This window comes from Anabrus simplex, chromosome 6 (genome assembly GCF_040414725.1).
Source record: "Anabrus simplex isolate iqAnaSimp1 chromosome 6, ASM4041472v1, whole genome shotgun sequence".
Lineage (NCBI taxonomy): Eukaryota > Metazoa > Arthropoda > Insecta > Orthoptera > Tettigoniidae > Anabrus > Anabrus simplex.
In genome coordinates this window covers 128,423,833-128,439,380 of record NC_090270.1, presented here as the reverse complement: position 1 = coordinate 128,439,380, position 15,548 = coordinate 128,423,833, and the positions used below count along the sequence as shown (strand labels likewise).

General features: G+C 43.1%; 2 protein-coding genes and 1 non-coding gene across 3 annotated transcripts in view; 2 read left to right on the top strand and 1 right to left on the bottom strand.

Annotated features, from left to right (window-relative positions):
• The window catches only part of LOC136875544 (serine-rich adhesin for platelets), a 384,543-nt gene that overhangs the window by 162,010 nt on the left and 206,985 nt on the right, over positions 1 to 15,548 (top strand). The window lies entirely within an intron of this gene.
• LOC137501288 (uncharacterized) overlaps positions 1 to 15,548 on the bottom strand; it is a 159,362-nt gene that overhangs the window by 133,170 nt on the left and 10,644 nt on the right. The window lies entirely within an intron of this gene.
• LOC136876630 (5S ribosomal RNA) lies at positions 7,542 to 7,660 on the top strand. Its single transcript, XR_010860659.2, has one exon. It is a non-coding gene; the product is annotated as a 5S ribosomal RNA (ribosomal RNA).

Sequence of the window (15,548 nt, the reverse complement as noted above, 5' to 3'; positions counted from 1 at the left end):
CGTCTCTGGGTTACTCGGCTAAGCTCGGCTCAACTCAGCTCGGATATGGAGCGCTACGGGGCAGGTGGGGAAGAGGGAGGCAGTGGGAGCGAGTGAGACGGGCGTGAGGAAAGAGAGAGTAGGCGCTATCGCTCCAAATCGAGGAGTGGGGGTCTGCACTCTGGTCAACCAAGCGAAGTCTTCTCTTGCACCGTGCACAGTGCATGCACCACGCGCATGCACCGTGAGAGGCCCTGGTCTATAACGAAGATGCCTTATTATTATTATTATTATTATTATTATTATTATTATTATTATTATTATTATTATTATTATTATTACATTCTTCCTAAATATCTTCAGCGCCTTACTAAAACGAATAAGATTCCGAAAAGTTTAATTTTCTACATTAACCGTGCAGCCTCTTTGTAACAGATGGAAAATATCGATCTGTTGTTATAAGGAGAAATATATTACTTTTTCTGAATACGACGACGTCTTTCACAGTTTCTTGTCATGTTATGACAGCCCACTCGTAACATTTTAAGGCTGGCCAAACTTGTATTAAACTGTTTACTTTATGCATGAATAATCCACTGAAGAGAAAAGGCTGACCGAGAACAGATCAGCCAGGCGGTAAACTCGCAGACCGTTCGACTTGTCCTGACAAGCTAATTGTTAATGACAAGGGACCCTTGAGGCTCCCAGTTGGAAAAAACATTTTCTAAACGAAGGCAGCAGTAGCAGGAAATACTTTATCATATTAATCCTCCTGTATCATTTAGCACCTTTATTCATCCTTATTGGGAACTTATATCGTTCAAAGATCTCAGTCTTGGCACAGACAGTAAGTATTTGTATAAAGGCATTACGGAAAATATTAGGGAATACATTTGATTTCCATTCCAGTGTACTTGTCGAAATTCCAATGACCGCGCTCGATAGCTGCAGTCGCTTAAGTGCGGCCAGTATCCAGTAATCGGGAGATAGTGGGTTCGAGCCCCACTGTCGGCAGCCCTGAAGATGGTTTTTCGTGGTTTCCCATTTTCACACCAGGCAAATACTGGGGCTGTACCTTAATTAAGGCCACGGCCGCTTCCTTCCTATTCCTAGACCTTTCCTATCCCATCGTCGCCGTAAGATATATCTGTGTCGGTACGACGTAAAGCAAATAGAAAAAAAAAAGAAATTCAAATGTTTACAGTTACTGTACTACAAAACCGACGATAAGTTAATAACATTTGTTATGCAATAGCTATCCACTTGTTCAAACAAATAACAATTATTTAAAGACAATTCTGAAACCTTTCAGTGGATCACAAAGAAGTCGCGCATTGGTTGACATACATCATAACTTTTGTGTATACATTGATATTTACTTTCGCAGTCTTGTAAAGGAAACCCCGCATTGTACCAAACAGTGGTCGGAACTTTTTGAACTTTATTTTGTAAATGTAAATTATTGTGTCTTATCCCCAGATATGATTGCCTCGGATGTTTTCATACATCTAAAAGAACACATCTCTATCAACAAGTCAGCTATCGTTGAGCAACTCGGGAATAATTGGACGGAAATTGGTGCGTTATAGCCAAAATCTCTGAACAGAGTTACGAAGAGTGCTCTGAAAAGAGCTTGTCTTTGTGAGAAAGCGAATGGTGGGCATTAGAAAGACCAAGTTTTTCGCAAGGAGCATGCACACATTTGCAAAGAATGTTTGTTTAAGAAACATTCACATTTCTTCCAAAAGAAAAAAAGAAAAAAAAAGCGATGAATGATCAGACGCTGAGTGACTCCTGCGCCACCCAGTATTATGACACATCAAAAATAACAAAAACAACTACTAACAACTTAATGACTTCTAATTGTAACTGTAGTGTTTTTATGTGACAGTGTCATACAGCTTAGCCACTCATGTCTGGAAAGTCATCGTCACGAAAATTTGATCTCGGATCTGTTTCAATTTCTCTTCAAGAATAAGCAGTACGTTTCATCACGCTGCGGGGGAGGAGGGTGGGGCAACCTCTGAGTTTGAATGCTTAAGTGTGCTTCAAACCACTGCAGCGTGAGTAAACGAACTAATACAATAACAAACACACATACTGACTTTATAACCAAAATAAACCTTTTCTTTCACCGGGCGAGTTGGCGGTGCGGTTAGGGGCGCGCAGCTGTGAGCTTGCATCCGGGAGATAGTGAGTTCGAACCCCACGGCCGACAGCCCTGAAAGTGTTTCTCCTTCGTTTTCCATTTTCACACCAGGGAAATGCTGGGGCTGTACCTTAATTAAGGCTACGGTCGCTTCCTTCCCCTTCACCATCCCGTCTTCGCCATAAGACCTATCTGTGTTGGTGTGACGTAAAGCATATTGTTGTCACCAACAGAGATAGGCTAACATTGCTCATTTCAGGTGATATGATAGCTTCCTCTATGATCAGTTGTAGAGTGATAGCCTCCGGATTGCAAGATTGTAGGTCCAGACTTAATACACTTAAACAGATTTTTGAAGAACAGAAGAAATGTCCATTTGGCTTTGCATATGAGCATGTAATGATGATGATGATGCTTGTTGTTTAAAGGGGCCTAACATCGAAGGTCATCGGCCCATGAGCATGTAAACGATCTCTGATGGCACATTTGGTGTTTACCCGACAAACTAAGTAAAACCCAGCCATAGGTCGCCTAACATTTGTTCCATATTCTCCGCCGTCTGGTAGAGTAAAACGGAACGTCGAAATTGAATATCAGACAGCCTAAATAGCGTCTAATCAAAATCTCTGTAACACGGTAGTTGAGGCCATACGATTATTATTATTATTATTATTATTATTATTATTATTATTATTATTATTATTATTATTATTTGATAAACTCACTATGAAAGCAGTAGGTCTATACAGTAATAGCGTATTTACAAAATCCTTACGTGTGAGCTCGCATCCGGGAGATAGTGGGTTCGAACCCCACTGTCGGCAGTCCTGAGGATGGTTTTCCATGGTTTCCCACTTTCACACCAGGCAAATGCTGGGGCTGCACCTTAATTAAGGCCACGGCCGCTTCCTTCCCATTCCTAGGCCTTTCCTGTCCCATCGTCGCCATAAAACCTGTCTGTGTCGGTGCGTCGTAAAACAAATAGCAAAAAAAAAAAAAAAAATCCTTACGTGTGGAGGAAGAGAGCTGTGAGAATGCGGAGTGACAACATTAGTGTCGTCCTACGAAGATGGTCACGATTCGAATCTCGTCCGGTGCATGTTAGATTTCTGAAATGAAAAATCACATCCTGGAGTATTCCACGTAAAATTGGATATCTCGTGATTGTGATCACGATTTTAAAAGTCCCGTAAAACTACTAGCATACTTGCTTTTCTTGGTTGCTTTTGCTTTGTATAACTACCGTAGTTGAGAAGACTGTGAGATGAGGGTAGGAAATATAAGCTATAATTATGTGAAGGAGAAAACCAGGAAATAATCCATTATGTGAAGAGCATGAGTGAATTCGAAGGTCGAAGGAGCTTAGTTTGAATTCGCAGAGCACACAGTGTGTTCCATCAATCATGCTGAATATGGTTCTTCCCTTTATGTACATATCCGTGTACTGTTGTACGAAGCACAGTGTTATCTGTGAGGAAGTGTTAAATGGAATTGAAGAAGTGGTAAATAGTTTTCTCGAACTCTTCAACAGCGAAGGTAAAGGTAAATGGATCTGTTGCTTCATATGGGAGTCCTGGACGATAGCAATGTACATTCTCATATACTCACTGTAAGTGAAACCTGTTGGAAGACGTGTATCTCTTGTGTACGTACAGACGTATCTGTAATCACTTTGGTCTAGAATGGAGAAAGAAACGGATGTGGTCTGTAAGTCGAGTTCCGTCTTACCTGGCGACTGGATTTGAAATGGGAAACCGTAGTAAGCTACCTCCAGAAAGGTCAAGAGTTGGATATTAACCTATGTTTTTATTCTCAATTGTGTTACCTGACACTGAGTGGGCGCAGTTTAATTTCTTTAGACTAGTCTTAAATTTGTAATGGAGATGAAAATCGAACCTGGTGGGCTATGCTGCTATGCTAATCCCTGAAATATGATTATTATTATTGAATATCCAAAGCAGTTTGGAACCCTTTTTTACATAGTATACTAGGGTGGTAGTTAAAATACATATTCATTTTACAATGAAAAATAATTCATGTATCTAATCGACGGAAAATGAAGTGGATGAAGTTAATAAAACATTTGTAACAGCATGGCTTCTTAAACAAATGATACAGGGGTTTTGATAATGCAATGTTGCAATAATTCAAATGAGAGTTCAAGTCATGCCTTCTTCTTTCAAATGCAGCACATTCAAACAGTAGGTGATCCACTGTTTGTGAGGATCCGCAAACACACACGTAGCTATCAAGACGATTAATTCTGAATCGATGAAAATAGTAACCAAATTTGCCATGACCAGTCAAAAATTGAGTAATTTCAAAGCTTGGGACTAACACGTTACTTTGTAGGCGGTTGAAAACCTCAGGGAAGAATATTTCTCTGGTAACTTGGCCTCTAGTGGAAGAAGTCCGAATGTTGTTCCATTGATGGATTACGTGCTTCTTTATGATTTTTTTTAGCGTAGCTATGTGACGTTTTGTCATAAGAAATTTCCAAATTAGATGTAGCCGCTGCTTTCGCCAGTAGATCAGCTTTCTCATTTCCAGATATTCCACAATGACCGTGAAACCATTCAAAACAGATGTACGGACTTTGTTGAGCTGTGGTTCTAATAGCTACAGTTATTGGATTCAGATTATATTTATTATTTATCGCATTAAGCGCAGCTTGCGAATCACTTAATAACCGAGATTTCTTATTGTTAGATTTGCACCATACGATCTCCGACATGCTCGCCCACAGTTCAGCCTGGAAATAAGACGACAGACAAAGGAGGTTACTTGACACAATATTTAGACTCAGTTAATCGTTCTGCGTTGTTATCCTCAGATGTGCAGTCGGTTAATGGATTTTCTCGTGTTCTCAAGTTGCCGGCTCGATTCCCGAAGAGGTCTGTGGTATTTGAGGCCGTTTAAATGCGGACACTTCGTGTCGTCGGCTTCCAACTACACTGACTGACAGAGCAAATGCAACACCAAGAAGGAGTGGTTCGAAAGGGATGAAAGTTGGGGAAAAAACAGAGACGGCACGGACGAATAATTGATGTTTATTTCAAACCGATATGCAGGTTACACAGTGCGCACGGCATCGACTCAGTAGGATGTAGGACCACCGCGAGCGGCGATGCACGCAGAAACACGTCGAGGTACAGAGTCAATAAGAGTGCGGATGGTGTCGTGAGGGATGGTTCTCCATTCTCTGTCAACCATTTGCCACAGTTGGTCGTCCGTACGAGGCTGGGGCAGAGTTTGCAAACGGCGTCCAATGAGATCCCACACGTGTTCGATTGGTGAGAGATCCGGAGAGTACGCTGGCCACGGAAGCATCTGTACACCTCGTAGAGCCTGTTGGGAGATGCGAGCAGTGTGTGGGCGGGCATTATCCTGCTGAAACAGAGCATTGGGCAGCCCCTGAAGGTACGGGAGTGCCACCGGTCGCAGCACATGCTGCACGTAGCGGTGGGCATTTAACGTGCCTTGAATACGCACTAGAGGTGACGTGGAATCATACGCAATAGCGCCCCAAACCATGACGCCGCGTTGTCTAGCGGTAGGGCGCTCCACAGTTACTGCCGGATTTGACCTTTCTCCACGCCGAAGCCACACGCGTCTGCGGTGACTATCACTGACAGAACAGAAGCGTGACTCATCGGAGAACACGACGTTCCGCCATTCCCTCATCCAAGTCGCTCTAGCCCGGCACCATGCCAGGCGTGCACGTCTATGCTGTGGAGTCAATGGTAGTCTTCTGAGCGGACGCCGGGCGTGCAGGCCTCCTTCAACCAATCGACGGGAAATTGTTCTGGTCGATATTGGAACAGCCAGGGTGTCTTGCACATGCTGAAGAATGGCGGTTGACATGGCGTGCGGGGCTGCCACCGCTTGGCGGCGGATGCGCCGATCCTCGCGTGCTGACGTCACTCGGGCTGCGCCTGGACCCCTCGCACGTGCCACATGTCCCTGCGCCAACCATCTTCGCCACAGGCGCTGCACCGTGGACGCATCCCTATGGGTATCGGCTGCGATTTGACGAAGCGACCAACCTGCCCTTCTCAGCCCGATCACCATACCCCTCGTAAAGTCGTCTGTCTGCTGGAAATGCCTCCGTTGACGGCGGCCTGGCATTCTTAGCTATACACGTGTCCTGTGGCACACGACAACACGTTCTACAATGACTGTCGGCTGAGAAATCACGGTACGAAGTGGGCCATTCGCCAATGCCAACGCCGTGTCCCATTTATCGTTCGCTACGTGCGCAGCACAGCGGCGCATTTCACATCATGAGCATACCTCAGTGACGTCAGTCTACCCTGCAATTGGCATAAAGTTCTGACCACTCCTTCTTGGTGTTGCATTTGCTCTGTCAGTCAGTGTATTTAAGAACTCTGGCGGCGTCTAACAGGATCGTTAGCAGTAAGAGCATACGTTAAGCAGATATAATTTATTACTAGGGTTCGGAAGTTTATGACCGAAAGAAGTACAAAATATGCAAGCAAAATTGCCCTAAATATGACCGAAGAAGGTAAAATATGACTTAAACATTTTAGCGATAAGTAGCAAGTATTAGAGTATTAACCTACCTAACCTAACCTAACCCCATGGCACTACAGACCTTGAAGGGGTGTGACCTACCAAGCGACCGCTGCTCAGCCCGAAGACCTGCAGATTACGAGGTATCGTGTGGTCAGCACGACGAATCCTCTCGGCCGTTATTCTTGGCTTTCTAAACCTGGGTCACCATCTCAGTATCAGAAAACTCCTCAATTCTGATCACGCAGGCTGAGTGGACATCGAACCAGCCCTCAGATCTAGGTAAAATTCTCTGACCTGGCCGAGAATCGAACCCGGGACCTCCGGGTAAGAAGCAGGCACGTATTACAAACATTAAACGTGCCCAAAAGTTATCAGTGATAACTGATAATGTAGCAGACACATTTAATCATGCAAACTGACAGAGCTCCAGAGGTGCAGTTCTCACTCTGTTTTCCTAAAGAAGGACCAAAAAAGTTAAGTATTTGCATACTTTCTTGTATCTGTCGGCATACGTTCGTACAGCACCTCTTTCTCTGAATCATGTCTTCCAAATCTATTGCCTATTTCGGGAAAAGAAAGAAAAAATGCATCTACTACAGTATTTTGAAATCCTGTGTTTGAAACTTCGACGCAGATAACATGTACCTTGTTAAAACACAACGCCTCAATTTGAACAAAATGCCCAAAATATAATCAAATATGACCTTATATCATTAAAATGAGCAAAATGTGACTGCATTTGTATGCAACATAACATTGCTTTAAACGGGGTCAGGGATTCATCATTCAGTTATTTTTCAGATTTCGCGTAAAATGACCTCTGGAAAGAAATGTTACTTTTCCTTAACATCCAAACCTTATTTATTACTAATTCCTGGCCAACGGCCATACCATGTTGAATACACCGGTTCTCGTCCGATCACCGCAGTTAAGCAACATTGGGCGTGGTCAGTACTTGGATGGATGACCGCTTGGGAACACCACGTGCCGTTGGCTCAATTCCCTTTTTATGCCTTTGCTGTCGAGATGTAGTGTTTAAAGTGCACTGTCTTCTGGTATGGGCTATATCAAATTTGTTACTTTCATTGATCTGTCTCTGTCCTATCCTTGGCTTTGACAATATGAAAGTGACTGAGGTATGAGGGATGCTAGTAATACCATTCCTTATGCAGCCAGTCGCTGTTATGAATGGTGTGAAAATATCGCTCATAGTGTCGGTTAGTGCATGCATTTCGGTGGGCTTGGCAGACTGATCTGTAATAGTAGCGGCTGGCTCGGTGAGGAAAGCAACGGGAAACTACCTCACTCCTCATTTCTGTAGTACGCCACGCCTAGGCTATTTATGACAGCTGTTAGCGGAGCTGCAGAGGATCAAACCAGCCTTCGGGCTGAATACCCAACATACAACAATTCCTGAAAGGCAAACTGGGAGACTTAACAATTTTGCTTTACACAGACAGGTCTTATGGCGATGATGGGATAGGAAAGGGCTAGGAATGAGAAAGAAGCGACCGTGGCCTTAATTAAGGAACAGTCTGGTGTAAATGGGAAACCACGGAAAACTATCTTCAGGGCTGCCGGCAGTGGGGTTTGACCCCACTATCTCCCAAATGCAAGTTCACAGCGACGGGATCCTAACAGCACGGTCAGAAGGACTTCAAGTGGAAAGGCTTATGGCATTACCGTCTCCGTGAACTCTATAGAACTGAGCGAGTTATTTACGCGGTTTGGTCATGGACTTACATTCGAAAGATGGTTGGTTTGAACCTCACTGTCGGCAGTTATGAAGGTTGATTTCCTTTGTTTTCCATTTGCACACCTGGCAGATTGTACCGTAGTTAAGGCCTCAGCCGCTTCCTTTCCAATCCTAGCCCTGTTCTATCCGATCTTTGCAGTAGGACCTGTCTAAATCGGTACCACGTAAAAAATAGCACAAGTAAGAACTCCGTATGTTAAGGTCTTAGATCATTTACAGTTTTGGTCCCTAGCGTAAAGAAATAAGTATTTGGCTGTGTTGTTACACAGAGTGGGTTTTGTTAAGTTTAAATTAGTGACTTAAAAGCCATATCGCAGTGTTAGGTGAAGGTAAATACGCAGTGCATGTGATTAGATAAGTTGAACAGATTTACATGATGATGTATTTGCTTCACTAATTGCTTGTCCACAAGGTACATGGAATTGAAGTAACTATTTTTTTCAAGCAACTTAGCGTCGAACGTCCTTTTGACAGATTTAGAAAATGGTGCGGAAGGTCCGTGTTCATCTTTAGGAATCTCTATATATTCTACAATCCATTAATTTCGAATTTACAATACAAACTTCTTGAATAAACGTAATAAAATTTCGAATATGCCCTTACTTTCTGGAAAAAATTAACTTTGATGTGTGCATTCCTAATTCCAGCTGCAAAATTCTGAATTGGGCAGTAAGTCATGTCTGCTACGATTATCTTGCTCCTTAAAACATACACCTATGTATGTTTATAGACCTAACTTAAAAACATCTATCACCGGGCTGAGTGGTTCAGGCGGTTGAGCCGCTGGCCCTCTGACTCCAACTTGGCAGGTTCGATCCTGACTCAGTCCGGTGATATTTGAAGGTGGTAACATATGTCAGCCTCGTGTCTGTAAATTTACTGGCACGTGAAAGAACTCCTCTGGGACCATATTTCGGCACCTCGGCGTATCCGAAAACCGTCAAAGAGTACTTAGTGGGACGCAAAAGCAATAACAGTATTATTATAAAACATATATCGTACTAATATACCTTATCCAACCGGGTAGCATACGAAAATGCTCAAATGCGAGAGAGAGAATGTCAGCAGATTTGTTGGCGCGTTAAAAAAAAATCCGGCCCAATTTCGATGTATTGACATCTGCTAAGACCTGTTGTAACGAAGGGAGTGTTAAACTCAACAGTATTATCACTCTTCCATGCCTCTGTTTTCTCTTAAGGAATCTTAAACCTACCGGGCAAATTGGCCGTACGATTAGGGGCCCGCAGCTGTGGGTTTGCATCCGGGAGATAGTGGGTTCGAGCCCCACTGTCGGCCGCCCTGAAAATGGTTTTCCGTGGTTTTCTATTTTCACACCAGGCAAATACTGGGGCTGTACCTTAATTAGGGCCACAGCCGCTTCCTTTCCACTCCTAGGTTTTTTATCCCATCGTCGCCATAAGACCTATCTGTGTCGGTGCACTGTAAAGCAAAAAAAAAAAAAAATCTCAAATCTAAGTGGCATTTTTCACTATGAAGGGAAGGAATGGTCATAGTATCTCAGAGATGTATTAGCTGTTGCCGACATTCTTACGAGGTAGGTTGTGGTTTAAATTCGGCGTTAGACAAAGTAGCAGTTACTTACAGACACTTGGAAACGTTTTCAGAACATTGTTTATTGTCTGAATCGCAAATTTCAATTGAAATAAATGCAAACTACCTGGTACTAAGGGAATTTATGTCTATAATAAACTGAGCTAGTTTGATGCTGGCGTAGAACCAGTAAGTATATTTGCAGTAGTGTAGAGGTTCATATTTGATGACGGCCAAAAATCGCCACATACTCTGTTGCTGTAAAAAATGGCTTTTAATGCCGGAAGATCGCAGGACGGGTTCGACTCGACTGGTGCAGGTCTTTTGATTTGATTCCCGTAGGCGACCTGCGCGTCGTGATGAGGATCAAATGATGATGAAGACAACACATACACCCAGCCCCCGAGCCATGGAAATTAACCATTGATGATTAAAATTCCCGACCTTGCCGGGAATCGAACCCGGACCCCTGTGACCAAAGGCCAGCACGCTAACCATTTAGCCATGGAGCAAGACTCTGTTCCTGTTATTATCTTCAAAATATTGAGGACAAAGAAAGTCCGTTTTGGTCCTGAAGAGTGCATTTGCTTTTATCGTAGATAGAAGACAAGGTGGTGATTGAACGGTTATTCTAGTTCAGTATTTGTAAAAAAGGTGTAATACTCCTTTTTTGCTGTAGAATTTAAGGATACCAGAATGTCGGAATTTTGTCCTACAGTTCCTTAACGCGCCGAAAGCCAAAGACACGGACTTTATACCCTTTCATGTGTCACCGACCTCGTCCGCGATCGCTCCCGACATCTTGAGAGAGGAACGACGACGACTTGCCGATTGGACATTAATGATGGCTATAAGAATGTTCTTTGCTGATACCATTATTTACATTGCTGTAATATGGTCTCGATTTTCAACAAGTACAGACTCTACGGCTCACGAACGTGACTCCAGGACAGCAACCGTGTCTTCCCTTTCCTACCTCGTGCAGTCATGGTTGTGCTTTATTTCAAGACCTCTTTGCTGTTTGCTTTACGTCGCACCGACACAAATAGATCTTATGCCGACGATGGGATGGGAAAGGCCTAGGAATGGGAAGGAAGCGGCCGTGGCCTTAACTAAGGTACAGCCCCAGCATTTGCCTGGTGTGAAAATGGGAAACCATGGAAGACCATCTTAAGGACAGCCGACAGTGGGGTTCGAATCCACTATCTCCCGGATGCAAGCTCACAGTTGCGCGCCCCTAACCGCACGGCCAACTCGCCCGGTAAGACCTCTTTGGCCGGTAGCTAGTCTCTGCCTTGATCTCCTGTCTGTATTACTTACTGATTTTTGAAATATGCAGGGTGTTTTCCAGTAGTTGCATCCTCTGTTTTTCATATTGGGTTTGTGAGCTTTCAGTGCCAATTTCATACTTTTTTTCAGGTTGGTTCATTGTAGAATTTATAAATTAAATACAGACTTCAAATAATCTGGTGATAGATTTTCGTATCTTCAAGGATTCATAAACATTGCCTTAATAATAATAATAATAATAATAATAATAATAATAATAATAATAATAATAATAATAATAATCATCATCTTGGGACCGAGCTCGATAGCTGCAGTCGCTTAAGTGCGGCCAGTATCCAGTATTCGGGACACAGTAGGTTTGAACCCCACTGTCGGGAGTCCTGACGATGGTTTTCCGTTGTTTCCCATTTTCACACCAGGCAAATGCTGGGGCTGTACCTTAATTAAGGCCACGGGCGCTTCCTTCCCACTCCTAGCCCTTTCCTGTCCCATCGTCGCTATAAGACCTATCTGTGTCGGTGCGACGTAAAGCAAGTAGCAAAGAAAAATATCTTGGATATTTACGGCAGTATTTATGGTAAACATCTGCGGGCGAGAGTTAGTGTTTACAGTGCATTTATGTCTTCTGGTATGGGCTGGAGCAAATTTTCTGCTATCATTGACCTGTCTTAGTCTCATTCTTGGCTTTGACAATATGAAAGTGACTGAGGTATGAGCGGTGCCAGTAATGCCAATTCTCATGCAACCAGTCCCTGTTGGGAATGGTATGAAAATGTTGCTCATAGGGTCGGTTGGTGTGCGCATTTCAGTGGGCTTGACAGCCTAATATGTAATATAAACAACTGGCTCGGTGAAGAAAGGAACGGGAACTACCCCACTCCTCATTTTCCTGGTATGCCTCTTTAGTGACTCTTAGGTTATCTATGACAGCCGATGGTGGAGCTGTTAGGCCGACATTTCCATTTCAAATATTTTACTTGCATTAACTGTCATTTGAACTGGACTGAAAATAATATGAAGTTTTCATGCCGCCACTGTAATTGTTATACAAAAAGCAGAGCAAAGCCAAGCCAACTCAAGAAAGGTCATTAAAGCCCAAAGACTTGTGAAAGGGAAAGGCTTCCATCATTCATAACCTCGGCACTAACAAGGAATTGTTTTGGTTGGACCAGACTGATACCAATGGAACTAGGTTGAATGTTCAATTAAGACGAACACTGATACACGCCTGCCGTCGTAACCTAGGCTGTTCGCAACATGGCAAAGTATTTCTGAACAGGAATCCGGCAGTTTTCTCGCTTGTACTAATAATAATTGCATTCTTTGTATGCACTTTTATATAGGCCTACATGGTGTTTCACTGATGATTACACCGTCTCTCAGGAATGCTAGAGAAGGGCAACTGTGTCATTTTGAGATAGGGAACACCGGTCCAGAAACGGTGGGTATGGAAGAAATGTCCTCTATTTAGAAGTGTTCGCCATTCGGAACAAGCTTAGAATCCCACGACAAGTAGTTTTGCATAAAAAAATATCATTACACCGTGTCATACAGTAATAATGATACTTATACATTGAGAGTACACAGTATTTACAAAACACATGGCTAAGCGTGTTACTTCTATGGACATAAATGTTTTGACTTATTTTCTAATCATAACGAACAATTATTTCTTTTCTATTTACTTGTTTGCCTTCGAACTTGAATTTACCTGTAGCCTACTGTAAAATTTTAGATAACTTTCCCTTATTTATTCTTGGATGGATACAAATGGATTAAAGAAAACCTGTTTTGCCTTTTCGTACACGTTCGTGAGCTCAAAGTTTTCATCTAATATTATTCGCTTTCGTCTCTATAGCATTTTAAGACACTTCTCCAGATAAAGTATAGCAACCACTTACTGTCGATCAAAATATTATGCTCGCTCGAGTTTGGGGGTTGTTTAGGCTTAGAAAATTCAATAACCCCATCATTTTCCTCGTTTCGTTGCACGTTAGTTCATGTTGTTTGGGATTTTTTTTTTTTGCTATTTGTTTTACGTCGCACCGACACAGATAAGTCTTATTGCGACGATGGGATAGGAAAGGCATAGGAAGTGGAAGGAAGCGGCCGTGGCCTTAATTAAGGTACAGCCCCGGCATTTGCCTGGTGTGAAAATGGGAAACCACGGAAAACCATCTTCTGGGCTGCCGACAGTGGGGCTCGAACCCACTATCTTCCGATTACTGGATACTGGCCGCACTTAAGCGACTGCAGCTATCGAGCTCGGTTTGGAATTCTTAATTTATACTTTGAAAACTTTTTCTCGCAGGCGGTTAGAGGCGCGCGACTGTGAGCTTGCATCCTGGAGATAGTAGGTTCAAATCCCACTGACGGCGGTCCTGAAGATGGTTTTCCGTGGTTTCCCCATTTTCACATCAAGCAAATGCTGGGGCTGTACCTTCATTAAGGTCACGGCCGCTCCCTTCCAACTCCTAGGCCTCTCCTATCCCATCGCCGCCATAAGACCTATCTGTGTCGGTGCGACGTAAAGCCACTAGCAAAAAAAAAAAAAAAAAAATTCTCGCAGGTGGAACGCAGAAGTCCGCTTTTTAAATGTGTTAACTTTAAGAAATTATTTCTCAAAAATCCATTAGGCCTACCTGGTCGAATCCTAATTTTAGCACTATATGCGCTGGAATGTTTTATACATTGTGTATACATTTCAGAATTTATTTTTCCTTAAAAAGAAGCTGTTATCGATTTTTTAAGGTAGCTTTTCTCGGCTCGTGTTTGTTGGAAAATTGCGTACTTGGTCGCATTATCATCTTTATTTGTCCAATGGTTATGATCTATGACTGGGAAATACGTAAATGAATTCATATTCTTTATATCGGGTTTGTATCCGTATTGGGTAGAATTATACGCCTAACCGGTATAGGAAAAGCAGTGCGACGTTGCTGCGATGCAGCGCCTCGCTCGGACTAGAATCTGCTGATTACAAGTTGCACGTAACATTTGCTTCGCCGTTTGCTTAAAACTTTCCCCCGGTATTTAATAATTACCTTTGATCATCATCATCATCATCATCATCATCATCACTTCCCTTTATCCAGTTGTAGCCGGGTAGGGGCAAATATGGTTCCTCTCCACTTTTTTCGGTCTTTCCACCACTCCTCCACCAACACTGTGTCCCAGTCCAGGTTTCTTTCTGTAATACTTCGTCGGATTGTATCCTTCCATTTCAATCGTGGTCGACCACGGCCTCTCCTTCCTTGCATTTGCCTTTCCATCACCTTTTTTGGCATTCTTTCATCACTCATTCGCTTTATATGCCCAAAGCATCTTAGTCGGCTCTTCTCTATTCTATCATTCATTTTTTCCAATCCGATTTCTTCCCGGATTTTCTCATTCCTTATTTTGTCTCTTCTACTCTTCTGTACCATACTCCTCAAGAACTTCATTTCGGCTGCCTGTGTTCGAATCTCATCCTTCTTTGTCATAAACTTCATTAATTCAAACAAACGGTGATAAGAGGTCATGAAAAATGATGTCAGATCGTAACAAATACTCCGCAACAATACAAATTGTGTCCATAAAGCATTACTATTACCTCGGAATACCAGTCCATTATTTACAAGTTTTAAATTAACGCTGGGGTATAGTTTTTGGTGTCCGCGTCCGTCATTTATTCAGTTGTCCGACTCGTTGGCTGAACGGTCAGCGTACTGGCCTTCGGTTCAGAGGGTCCCGGGTTCGATTCCCGGCCGGGTCGGTGATTTTTACCGTAATTGGTTAATTCCAATGGCACAGGGGCTGGGTGTATGTGTTGTCTTCATCATCATTTCATCCTCATCACGACGCGCAGGTCACCTACAGGAGTCAAATAGAAAGACCTGCATCTGGTGAGCCGAACCCGTTCTGGGATATCCCGGCACTAAAAGCCATTCGACATTTCATTTATTCAGTTGTTCCTGTTTGAGAATGTAATGACCCTGTACTCTAATGAAGAAAGAACTAACAACCCATCCAGATCCCTCAACACTTTCTCCACTAATGAGTTATTTGTCTCTTCAGATATATTTTCCTCACAATTTACTCATTTGGGAAAAGTTCTTATACCCTGTTACTTAGTCTGTTTTTTATTAGTGCTTTAACGTCGCACTAACACATTGAATTTTTTCGGCGACGCAGGGATAGGAAAGGGCTTTCCAGACTTTACCAGGCGAGTTGGCCGTGCGGTTAGGGGCGCGCAGCTGTGAGCTTGCGTCTGGGAGATAATGGGTTCGAACCCCATTGTTGTAGCCC